The sequence below is a fragment of the Alosa sapidissima genome, chromosome 17 (assembly GCF_018492685.1).
Source record: "Alosa sapidissima isolate fAloSap1 chromosome 17, fAloSap1.pri, whole genome shotgun sequence".
NCBI lineage: Eukaryota > Metazoa > Chordata > Actinopteri > Clupeiformes > Clupeidae > Alosa > Alosa sapidissima.
This window is the reverse complement of record NC_055973.1, coordinates 26,820,574-26,833,027: the sequence shown is the minus strand read 5'-3', so window position 1 is coordinate 26,833,027 and position 12,454 is coordinate 26,820,574. Positions and strand designations below refer to the sequence as shown.

Genomic DNA, 12,454 nt, shown 5'->3' with positions numbered 1-12,454 from the left:
ACTACAGAAGCACCTACCACAGCTGCCAGGCTTCCTCCACAGAATCAACAGTGGATGCCCCCCTTCTTTGGAGGCTACTACCCTGTAATGCCTGTGGAGACTCCCTCTGAAACTACTGTTGCACCAACTACAGAAGAACCTACCACAGCTGCCGGGCTTCTTCCACAGAATCAACAGTGGATGCCCCCTTTTGGAGGCTACTACCCTGTAATGCCTGTGGCGACTCCCTATAAATATACTTTTGTACCAACTACAGAAGCACCTACCACAGCTGCCAGGCTTCCTCCACAGAATCAACAGTGGATGCCCCCTTTTGGAGGCTACTACCCTGTAATGCCTGTGGAGACTCCCTCTGAAACTACTGTTGCACCAACTACAGAAGCACCTACCACAGCTGCTGGGCTTCCTCCACAGAATCAACAGTGGATGCCCCCCTTCTTTGGAGGCTACTACCCTGTAATGCCTGTGGAGACTCCCTCTGAAACTACTGTTGCACCAACTACAGAAGAACCTACCACAGCTGCCGGGCTTCTTCCACAGAATCAACAGTGGATGCCCCCTTTTGGAGGCTACTACCCTGTAATGCCTGTGGCGACTCCCTATAAATATACTTTTGTACCAACTACAGAAGCACCTACCACAGCTGCCAGGCTTCCTCCACAGAATCAACAGTGGATGCCCCCTTTTGGAGGCTACTACCCTGTAATGCCTGTGGAGACTCCCTCTGAAACTACTGTTGCACCAACTACAGAAGAACCTACCACAGCTGCCGGGCTTCTTCCACAGAATCAACAGTGGATGCCCCCTTTTGGAGGCTACTACCCTGTAATGCCTGTGGAGACTCCCTCTAAAACTACTGTTGCACCTACCACAGCTGCCAGGCTTCCTCCACAGAATCAACAGTGGATGCCCCCCTTCTTTGGAGACTACTAACCTGTAATGCCTGTGAAAACTCCCTAAAACTACTGTTGCACCAACTACAGAAGCACATTCTACAGCTTCCACAGAATGTGGAATCAATTCAACAGCACTCCAAAACCATTCCCTACTCAACCTTTTATTTTCCAACTCTCTATTCCAATATGTGTCATTTAATGCATATATTAAAAAGTGTATTTGGAATTTAGTTGTCCAAGATCATTTGTTCAAGCTGCTTGTCGAGTGGTTTTACTGACTACTTGTCTCATGGTTTAGCCAAAACTGAAAGTTTAAAATTCTACTGCCATATTGCTTATGTGTGCATGATAATGGAGATCAAGGTTTTAACACAATCCAAATTGAGTCTTTGTTTCTACTCAAATGTGCCACAGGCAAGGATAAGGTTTTTGGGAGTCTGTACTCATCCTTCAAATTTTGTTTAGCTCAGTTTCTCTTCAGATAAAGAAAACAGATGGTCCTGCACTGATGAGACATCTGCAACGCATAAGCAAGTAAATAAAGCTTTGGTGTCAAGTGTTCTAAGATTATACTACAATTGGATTCTTTGGAATTATTTATTTGTGTCTGATTGGCCAGAGATGTTCCATGAGTTGTTTTTGAATCTTAAAGATTCATTAATCACTTGTATCAAAATATATACAATAAAAAAAATCCTTTAAACTATTTTTTTCTTTCTTGGGGGAAAAATGATGTCAAACAGTATGTACAGTGTAATATATAGTTTATTTGGTCTACGCTACTGAATTTTAATGTCAGTCATAATGGTGAGACTTGGAGAGCCAATTGTTTTCTGAGGTGGTACTCATTGTGAAAAGTTTGAGAACCACTGTTCTAGGGAGTTTAAGCATATTCCCCACAGAATGCAATAAGCCTGCTGGATGTCCTTGGGCCTTTTGTAGGCATGGGTGACATGCACCAACAACTATCACTGATCACCAATCCCTGAGCACTCTCAGGGATATACCTCTGCGTTATTATTGGTTGGATGTCAGTGGTTCAGAGTTCAAATTATCAATATACACTGCTCAAAAAGAATTAAGGCAACACTTACAGTTTTCCACAATTGTTAAAACACATTTTTTGAAACCTTCCACCCTTTTCTCCATTCTCAAACTACATTCACAGAATGTCTGACAGTTCTTTCAAAACAAAAGTTTTACTTGTGCTCAGAACCAAACAGTGTCAGAGTACCGATCCAGTGTATGATTGAAGTGTTCCCTTAATTTTTTGAGCAGTATATTTATTAAACAGATCCATGTCATTAATATAGTTGCATGGGGAGAGGTCTGACAACATATTTAAAATAGCTCACTCTGCCTTTGTGTGCTTGGCCCTTGATTAAAAAAACAGGCAGCTGCAAGCCTCACCACAATTTCAAATATATCCACACTGTAAAGTATCAAATATTCAATTAGCCATGCCTAAACATATACTGGTAGGTTTTCCAGTGTTCTCTGAAATACACCATGAAGACACGACTTTGCACACAGCAAAAAAATGCTGTTTGCTCAGGATAAATTAGATACAATCAGACTTGTTACACCTACACACACACACGCATACAGACGCCTAAACACACACACACACACACACACACACACACACACACACACACACACAGATATTCATAGACACACGCAAATGCCCACACACACACATACTGGCACACAAGTACACACGCACGCACGAACACAAACAAGCACACATACACCTCGGCATGAAGTAAGCCCAGTTGACTATTGAGAAAAGGCGCCTATAACCATTCACAAAGGGACACAGCCTGAACGTCTGATCAAAACATATACAATTTAAGCCTATGCTTCTTGACAAAAAGTTTACTGAGACAGCTTGTCCACTTAGCCTAATTGATGTAGCCTTCCTAAAACCAATGGGCCAGCTGTATCTGTTCAGCTGTTAATGAAATTAAAGAGTAGGCCCAGAGCCCTATAGTTGGTCTTGATTATTTAAGTGTTCAGCTGCATCATCAATTAAAACCTGATCAGAGGCTTGGTCACTGATCTCATTTCAATTAGTGGTAATTGAGTAGGCCTATTTATAGACTACTGAAAGAGTTGTGAGACCAAGGTTAGTCCAGCTTCCTGGTTGTAGGCTACCACTTTTATAAAAATGAGGCTTAAACCAAACAGGGGTGTTGGTTTGTTTTTGTGTCTTGTATTGCTTTACATTGGCCAAACATGTGGTATAAGCCTCGAAATAGTGCAAAGAGACGAGCTGCATCGTAAGGAAAGGTCCAAGAACATTCACACTGGGACAATTACTTTCGGCACAGGGAATATTTCACTGGGTCAAAATCTGGAATATGAGGGACGATCTGTTGGAGAAAACACTGCAGACGATGGCTCCGTTAACTTTCAAGCAGACGATCCACATCCTGGCCTGGTGGGTGGACAAAGCACCACTGAAGACTTTAAGGCTTGGCATCGTATGCAACCAAATTTATTATGTACTAATGACCTCATGGAGTTCTCTGCAAAAGGCCCTGGATGTTCTTCACTCCAGTTAGACAGAGGTAAGAAAAGTATTGAATTACTACTTTTTTTTGCAGTGTACACGATATCTGTCTGTCGACATTAGTAGCCTAATTCAGCTGATTCCTTGCAACCCTTTCACTTGCGGTGTTGGAATCAATAACACATTTTTTTTTCTTTTTTTTCTATTCAACAGGTGGCACGCCTCTCTCACTAAGCCAGCTACCAGGAGACTGTGGCTACTCTGTGAAAAGGACTGCAGTGGGCCTTGTGTTTGTCGCCCCATTTGATGGTTGTGATGTTATAAAACAGGTAGGCTATGGTGTTCATGTCATGTCGCGTTTTCTTTTTTTTTTTTAATTGTCAGAATGGGAGTAACATTAGCCCATAGAGATGCCATTAATCACTATGAAACACGACTCATTTTCACTCCCTTTAATGCTTTTTTTACTTTAAAAACAACTACTTAATTACAGAAGGGTTTTAAGTAGAAATGTGTGTAGATTTAGGTCAATTAAGGAGAAGCCTACTGAATTTACCCCTTTTCCCCCTTTACCTGATTTCCCCTTAACCCCCCCCCCCCCCCTCCTTAATCAAGGAATCCTTGAATTAACACCTGAAAATAAAATTAAGATCCATATTGTCCTTAATTACCCCTTAATCACAAATATAGGGACCCCTGACTTGACACCTTAAATGTAAGATTAAGGAGGTTCACACTCGCACATTAAAAAGGCAAGCTCACTTAACAGTGATCTCGACGTATTCTGTTGCCTTCAGGCTTTTTTTGTTGCCATACATTTCATAAATCGTTTTCAGTAGCTTGAACAGTTAGACTTTCCTGGGTGAAGTCCAATCAACTCACCACAGGGGTGGAAGCTAATGGTGAACATAATAAAAATTGCATACAATTTGGTCCCTTGTAAACAGATGTGTGCATATAGGAGTGGCCTTACTGGTTGTAGATGTAAGGCTCTTAAACCAGAAGTGTTCCTGAAGTTAGGCAAAGGGACCCCAAGCAGTTATTTAGCACTTCAATTAATGTGGGACATGTTTCAGTTTTGTTGAGCTAGGTAACCAGAGGGTTGCCAGTTCGAACCTTGACCAGTAGGCATGGCTGAAGTGCCCTTGAGCAAGACTCCTAACCCCTCACTGCTCCCCGAGCGCCGCTGTTGCAGGCAGCTCACTGCGCCGCGAGTCGTGTGTGTGCTTCACCTCACTGTGCTGAGTGTGTTTCACTAATTCACAGTTTGGGATAAATGCAGAGACTAAATTTCCCTCACGGGATCAAGAGTATATATACTTATACTTAGGTGTATGACTGCATTATTTTATGTCTTCCTCCAGGGAAATAGCCACTTGCTGCAGATGTTGTGGCACGACAATCCAGTAACCCTCTCCTGCCCGGCATCAAGCTCAGACCAAGTCTCTCCAGTTTTATCCACTACTCCAGCTCCAACTACAGTAGCACCTACCACAGCTGCCGGCCTTCCTCCACAGAATCAACAGTGGATGCCCCCCTTCTTTGGAGGCTACTACCCTGTAATGCCTGTGGAGACTCCCTGTAAATATACTGTTGCACCAACTACAGAAGCACCTACCACAGCTGCCAGGCTTCCTCCACAGAATCAACAGTGGATGCCCCCTTTTGGAGGCTACTACCCTGTAATGCCTGTGGAGACTCCCTCTGAAACTACTGTTGCACCAACTACAGAAGCACCTACCACAGCTGCTGGGCTTCCTCCACAGAATCAACAGTGGATGCCCCCCTTCTTTGGACGCTACTACCCTGTAATGCCTGTGGAGACTCCCTCTGAAACTACTGTTGCACCAACTACAGAAGAACCTACCACAGCTGCCGGGCTTCTTCCACAGAATCAACAGTGGATGCCCCCTTTTGGAGGCTACTACCCTGTAATGCCTGTGGCGACTCCCTATAAATATACTTTTGTACCAACTACAGAAGCACCTACCACAGCTGCCAGGCTTCCTCCACAGAATCAACAGTGGATGCCCCCTTTTGGAGGCTACTACCCTGTAATGCCTGTGGAGACTCCCTCTGAAACTACTGTTGCACCAACTACAGAAGCACCTACCACAGCTGCTGGGCTTCCTCCACAGAATCAACAGTGGATGCCCCCCTTCTTTGGAGGCTACTACCCTGTAATGCCTGTGGAGACTCCCTCTGAAACTACTGTTGCACCAACTACAGAAGAACCTACCACAGCTGCCGGGCTTCTTCCACAGAATCAACAGTGGATGCCCCCTTTTGGAGGCTACTACCCTGTAATGCCTGTGGCGACTCCCTATAAATATACTTTTGTACCAACTACAGAAGCACCTACCACAGCTGCCGGGCTTCTTCCACAGAATCAACAGTGGATGCCCCCTTTTGGAGGCTACTACCCTGTAATGCCTGTGGAGACTCCCTCTAAAACTACTGTTGCACCTACCACAGCTGCCAGGCTTCCTCCACAGAATCAACAGTGGATGCCCCCCTTCTTTGGAGACTACTAACCTGTAATGCCTGTGAAAACTCCCTAAAACTACTGTTGCACCAACTACAGAAGCACATTCTACAGCTTCCACAGAATGTGGAATCAATTCAACAGCACTCCAAAACCATTCCCTACTCAACCTTTTATTTTCCAACTCTCTATTCCAATATGTGTCATTTAATGCATATATTAAAAAGTGTATTTGGAATTTAGTTGTCCAAGATCATTTGTTCAAGCTGCTTGTCGAGTGGTTTTACTGACTACTTGTCTCATGGTTTAGCCAAAACTGAAAGTTTAAAATTCTACTGCCATATTGCTTATGTGTGCATGATAATGGAGATCAAGGTTTTAACACAATCCAAATTGAGTCTTTGTTTCTACTCAAATGTGCCACAGGCAAGGATAAGGTTTTTGGGAGTCTGTACTCATCCTTCAAATTTTGTTTAGCTCAGTTTCTCTTCAGATAAAGAAAACAGATGGTCCTGCACTGATGAGACATCTGCAACGCATAAGCAAGTAAATAAAGCTTTGGTGTCAAGTGTTCTAAGATTATACTACAATTGGATTCTTTGGAATTATTTATTTGTGTCTGATTGGCCAGAGATGTTCCATGAGTTGTTTTTGAATCTTAAAGATTCATTAATCACTTGTATCAAAATATATACAATAAAAAAAATCCTTTAAACTATTTTTTTCTTTCTTGGGGGAAAAATGATGTCAAACAGTATGTACAGTGTAATATATAGTTTATTTGGTCTACGCTACTGAATTTTAATGTCAGTCATAATGGTGAGACTTGGAGAGCCAATTGTTTTCTGAGGTGGTACTCATTGTGAAAAGTTTGAGAACCACTGTTCTAGGGAGTTTAAGCATATTCCCCACAGAATGCAATAAGCCTGCTGGATGTCCTTGGGCCTTTTGTAGGCATGGGTGACATGCACCAACAACTATCACTGATCACCAATCCCTGAGCACTCTCAGGGATATACCTCTGCGTTATTATTGGTTGGATGTCAGTGGTTCAGAGTTCAAATTATCAATATACACTGCTCAAAAAGAATTAAGGCAACACTTACAGTTTTCCACAATTGTTAAAACACATTTTTTGAAACCTTCCACCCTTTTCTCCATTCTCAAACTACATTCACAGAATGTCTGACAGTTCTTTCAAAACAAAAGTTTTACTTGTGCTCAGAACCAAACAGTGTCAGAGTACCGATCCAGTGTATGATTGAAGTGTTCCCTTAATTTTTTGAGCAGTGTATTTATTAAACAGATCCATGTCATTAATATAGTTGCATGGGGAGAGGTCTGACAACATATTTAAAATAGCTCACTCTGCCTTTGTGTGCTTGGCCCTTGATTAAAAAAACAGGCAGCTGCAAGCCTCACCACAATTTCAAATATATCCACACTGTAAAGTATCAAATATTCAATTAGCCATGCCTAAACATATACTGGTAGGTTTTCCAGTGTTCTCTGAAATACACCATGAAGACACGACTTTGCACACAGCAAAAAAATGCTGTTTGCTCAGGATAAATTAGATACAATCAGACTTGTTACACCTACACACACACACACACACACACACACACACACACACACACACACACACACACACACACACACACAGATATTCATAGACACACGCAAATGCCCACACACACACATACTGGCACACAAGTACACACGCACGCACGAACACAAACAAGCACACATACACCTCGGCATGAAGTAAGCCCAGTTGACTATTGAGAAAAGGCGCCTATAACCATTCACAAAGGGACACAGCCTGAACGTCTGATCAAAACATATACAATTTAAGCCTATGCTTCTTGACAAAAAGTTTACTGAGACAGCTTGTCCACTTAGCCTAATTGATGTAGCCTTCCTAAAACCAATGGGCCAGCTGTATCTGTTCAGCTGTTAATGAAATTAAAGAGTAGGCCCAGAGCCCTATAGTTGGTCTTGATTATTTAAGTGTTCAGCTGCATCATCAATTAAAACCTGATCAGAGGCTTGGTCACTGATCTCATTTCAATTAGTGGTAATTGAGTAGGCCTATTTATAGACTACTGAAAGAGTTGTGAGACCAAGGTTAGTCCAGCTTCCTGGTTGTAGGCTACCACTTTTATAAAAATGAGGCTTAAACCAAACAGGGGTGTTGGTTTGTTTTTGTGTCTTGTATTGCTTTACATTGGCCAAACATGTGGTATAAGCCTCGAAATAGTGCAAAGAGACGAGCTGCATCGTAAGGAAAGGTCCAAGAACATTCACACTGGGACAATTACTTTCGGCACAGGGAATATTTCACTGGGTCAAAATCTGGAATATGAGGGACGATCTGTTGGAGAAAACACTGCAGACGATGGCTCCGTTAACTTTCAAGCAGACGATCCACATCCTGGCCTGGTGGGTGGACAAAGCACCACTGAAGACTTTAAGGCTTGGCATCGTATGCAACCAAATTTATTATGTACTAATGACCTCATGGAGTTCTCTGCAAAAGGCCCTGGATGTTCTTCACTCCAGTTAGACAGAGGTAAGAAAAGTATTGAATTACTACTTTTTTTTGCAGTGTACACGATATCTGTCTGTCGACATTAGTAGCCTAATTCAGCTGATTCCTTGCAACCCTTTCACTTGCGGTGTTGGAATCAATAACACATTTTTTTTTCTTTTTTTTCTATTCAACAGGTGGCACGCCTCTCTCACTAAGCCAGCTACCAGGAGACTGTGGCTACTCTGTGAAAAGGACTGCAGTGGGCCTTGTGTTTGTCGCCCCATTTGATGGTTGTGATGTTATAAAACAGGTAGGCTATGGTGTTCATGTCATGTCGCGTTTTCTTTTTTTTTTTTAATTGTCAGAATGGGAGTAACATTAGCCCATAGAGATGCCATTAATCACTATGAAACACGACTCATTTTCACTCCCTTTAATGCTTTTTTTACTTTAAAAACAACTACTTAATTACAGAAGGGTTTTAAGTAGAAATGTGTGTAGATTTAGGTCAATTAAGGAGAAGCCTACTGAATTTACCCCTTTTCCCCCTTTACCTGATTTCCCCTTAACCCCCCCCCCCTCCTTAATCAAGGAATCCTTGAATTAACACCTGAAAATAAAATTAAGATCCATATTGTCCTTAATTACCCCTTAATCACAAATATAGGGACCCCTGACTTGACACCTTAAATGTAAGATTAAGGAGGTTCACACTCGCACATTAAAAAGGCAAGCTCACTTAACAGTGATCTCGACGTATTCTGTTGCCTTCAGGCTTTTTTTGTTGCCATACATTTCATAAATCGTTTTCAGTAGCTTGAACAGTTAGACTTTCCTGGGTGAAGTCCAATCAACTCACCACAGGGGTGGAAGCTAATGGTGAACATAATAAAAATTGCATACAATTTGGTCCCTTGTAAACAGATGTGTGCATATAGGAGTGGCCTTACTGGTTGTAGATGTAAGGCTCTTAAACCAGAAGTGTTCCTGAAGTTAGGCAAAGGGACCCCAAGCAGTTATTTAGCACTTCAATTAATGTGGGACATGTTTCAGTTTTGTTGAGCTAGGTAACCAGAGGGTTGCCAGTTCGAACCTTGACCAGTAGGCATGGCTGAAGTGCCCTTGAGCAAGACTCCTAACCCCTCACTGCTCCCCGAGCGCCGCTGTTGCAGGCAGCTCACTGCGCCGCGAGTCGTGTGTGTGCTTCACCTCACTGTGCTGAGTGTGTTTCACTAATTCACAGTTTGGGATAAATGCAGAGACTAAATTTCCCTCACGGGATCAAGAGTATATATACTTATACTTAGGTGTATGACTGCATTATTTTATGTCTTCCTCCAGGGAAATAGCCACTTGCTGCAGATGTTGTGGCACGACAATCCAGTAACCCTCTCCTGCCCGGCATCAAGCTCAGACCAAGTCTCTCCAGTTTTATCCACTACTCCAGCTCCAACTACAGTAGCACCTACCACAGCTGCCGGGCTTCCTCCACAGAATCAACAGTGGATGCCCCCCTTCTTTGGAGGCTACTACCCTGTAATGCCTGTGGAGACTCCCTCTGAAACTACTGTTGCACCAACTACAGAAGAACCTACCACAGCTGCCGGGCTTCTTCCACAGAATCAACAGTGGATGCCCCCTTTTGGAGGCTACTACCCTGTAATGCCTGTGGAGACTCCCTGTAAATATACTGTTGCACCAACTACAGAAGCACCTACCACAGCTGCCAGGCTTCCTCCACAGAATCAACAGTGGATGCCCCCTTTTGGAGGCTACTACCCTGTAATGCCTGTGGAGACTCCCTCTGAAACTACTGTTGCACCAACTACAGAAGCACCTACCACAGCTGCTGGGCTTCCTCCACAGAATCAACAGTGGATGCCCCCCTTCTTTGGACGCTACTACCCTGTAATGCCTGTGGAGACTCCCTCTGAAACTACTGTTGCACCAACTACAGAAGAACCTACCACAGCTGCCGGGCTTCTTCCACAGAATCAACAGTGGATGCCCCCTTTTGGAGGCTACTACCCTGTAATGCCTGTGGCGACTCCCTATAAATATACTTTTGTACCAACTACAGAAGCACCTACCACAGCTGCCAGGCTTCCTCCACAGAATCAACAGTGGATGCCCCCTTTTGGAGGCTACTACCCTGTAATGCCTGTGGAGACTCCCTCTGAAACTACTGTTGCACCAACTACAGAAGCACCTACCACAGCTGCTGGGCTTCCTCCACAGAATCAACAGTGGATGCCCCCCTTCTTTGGAGGCTACTACCCTGTAATGCCTGTGGAGACTCCCTCTGAAACTACTGTTGCACCAACTACAGAAGAACCTACCACAGCTGCCGGGCTTCTTCCACAGAATCAACAGTGGATGCCCCCTTTTGGAGGCTACTACCCTGTAATGCCTGTGGCGACTCCCTATAAATATACTTTTGTACCAACTACAGAAGCACCTACCACAGCTGCCGGGCTTCTTCCACAGAATCAACAGTGGATGCCCCCTTTTGGAGGCTACTACCCTGTAATGCCTGTGGAGACTCCCTCTAAAACTACTGTTGCACCTACCACAGCTGCCAGGCTTCCTCCACAGAATCAACAGTGGATGCCCCCCTTCTTTGGAGACTACTAACCTGTAATGCCTGTGAAAACTCCCTAAAACTACTGTTGCACCAACTACAGAAGCACATTCTACAGCTTCCACAGAATGTGGAATCAATTCAACAGCACTCCAAAACCATTCCCTACTCAACCTTTTATTTTCCAACTCTCTATTCCAATATGTGTCATTTAATGCATATATTAAAAAGTGTATTTGGAATTTAGTTGTCCAAGATCATTTGTTCAAGCTGCTTGTCGAGTGGTTTTACTGACTACTTGTCTCATGGTTTAGCCAAAACTGAAAGTTTAAAATTCTACTGCCATATTGCTTATGTGTGCATGATAATGGAGATCAAGGTTTTAACACAATCCAAATTGAGTCTTTGTTTCTACTCAAATGTGCCACAGGCAAGGATAAGGTTTTTGGGAGTCTGTACTCATCCTTCAAATTTTGTTTAGCTCAGTTTCTCTTCAGATAAAGAAAACAGATGGTCCTGCACTGATGAGACATCTGCAACGCATAAGCAAGTAAATAAAGCTTTGGTGTCAAGTGTTCTAAGATTATACTACAATTGGATTCTTTGGAATTATTTATTTGTGTCTGATTGGCCAGAGATGTTCCATGAGTTGTTTTTGAATCTTAAAGATTCATTAATCACTTGTATCAAAATATATACAATAAAAAAAATCCTTTAAACTATTTTTTTCTTTCTTGGGGGAAAAATGATGTCAAACAGTATGTACAGTGTAATATATAGTTTATTTGGTCTACGCTACTGAATTTTAATGTCAGTCATAATGGTGAGACTTGGAGAGCCAATTGTTTTCTGAGGTGGTACTCATTGTGAAAAGTTTGAGAACCACTGTTCTAGGGAGTTTAAGCATATTCCCCACAGAATGCAATAAGCCTGCTGGATGTCCTTGGGCCTTTTGTAGGCATGGGTGACATGCACCAACAACTATCACTGATCACCAATCCCTGAGCACTCTCAGGGATATACCTCTGCGTTATTATTGGTTGGATGTCAGTGGTTCAGAGTTCAAATTATCAATATACACTGCTCAAAAAGAATTAAGGCAACACTTACAGTTTTCCACAATTGTTAAAACACATTTTTTGAAACCTTCCACCCTTTTCTCCATTCTCAAACTACATTCACAGAATGTCTGACAGTTCTTTCAAAACAAAAGTTTTACTTGTGCTCAGAACCAAACAGTGTCAGAGTACCGATCCAGTGTATGATTGAAGTGTTCCCTTAATTTTTTGAGCAGTATATTTATTAAACAGATCCATGTCATTAATATAGTTGCATGGGGAGAGGTCTGACAACATATTTAAAATAGCTCACTCTGCCTTTGTGTGCTTGGCCCTTGATTAAAAAAACAGGCAGCTGCAAGCCTCACCACAATTTCAAATAT

General features: G+C 42.7%; 1 protein-coding gene and 2 long non-coding RNA genes across 3 annotated transcripts in view; 2 read left to right on the top strand and 1 right to left on the bottom strand.

Annotated features, from left to right (window-relative positions):
• Window positions 1-12,454, bottom strand: part of dnajb6b (DnaJ heat shock protein family (Hsp40) member B6b) — a 99,600-nt gene that overhangs the window by 51,273 nt on the left and 35,873 nt on the right. The window lies entirely within an intron of this gene.
• LOC121688899 lies at window positions 2,925-3,741 on the top strand. Its single transcript, XR_006024723.1, has 2 exons — window positions 2,925-3,469; window positions 3,625-3,741. It is a non-coding gene; the product is annotated as an uncharacterized LOC121688899 (long non-coding RNA).
• On the top strand, window positions 7,927-8,743 carry LOC121688905. The gene is made up of 2 exons (XR_006024729.1): window positions 7,927-8,471; window positions 8,627-8,743. It is a non-coding gene; the product is annotated as an uncharacterized LOC121688905 (long non-coding RNA).